We start from the raw sequence: 608 nt of genomic DNA, 5'->3' as shown, positions 1-608 counted from the left end.
GTTTGTGGCTATTGTTAATATGTGCAGGTTTGTGGATTTGGGTAGTATCCAATATAGGGGAGGTGCTATCAAAATTTTTTTAACATTTGAATTTAGTTATATAATTATTTGTATAAAATTGTGTAAATGCGTAAAACGAAAACCAGAGCTGGTCGCTCACGTATGGTCACAGCTAGTTCATTTAGCAGCGATGATGATATTTCCTTAGATGCCTCTCAAGGAGAGGCACCTACACCACTTACGCCATCAACCGATGCTGCCTTTTTCAACGCTACTTCACAGCGCAGAGGTGGTGTGTCTTCACAGTGGAATCAATTTACCTGTCAGTACGAGGCATAGTGGAAGGATGACCTTTCAATGTAAGTTTGTTAAGGTTTTAGTTTTTTTTAATTACAACATAATTTATGAAATAATCACTATTGAATTTATTTCATTTATTTTCAGGTTCACAAACATTGAAGCCGCCCGAGTAATATCTGACACGACTGAAAGATTGATGTCTTCTCCCAAGTGTAGGAGTGTCGAAGTAATAAATAACCCGGCAAGACCGGGGTCGAACCACAGGGAGGTTAATTGTAAAAATTATAAACAACAATTATAAACAACAA

This window comes from Populus euphratica, unplaced genomic scaffold, assembly GCF_000495115.2.
Source record: "Populus euphratica unplaced genomic scaffold, PopEup_1.0 scaffold768.1, whole genome shotgun sequence".
In the NCBI taxonomy this organism is placed as follows: domain Eukaryota; kingdom Viridiplantae; phylum Streptophyta; class Magnoliopsida; order Malpighiales; family Salicaceae; genus Populus; species Populus euphratica.
This window is presented reverse-complemented; position numbering follows the sequence as displayed.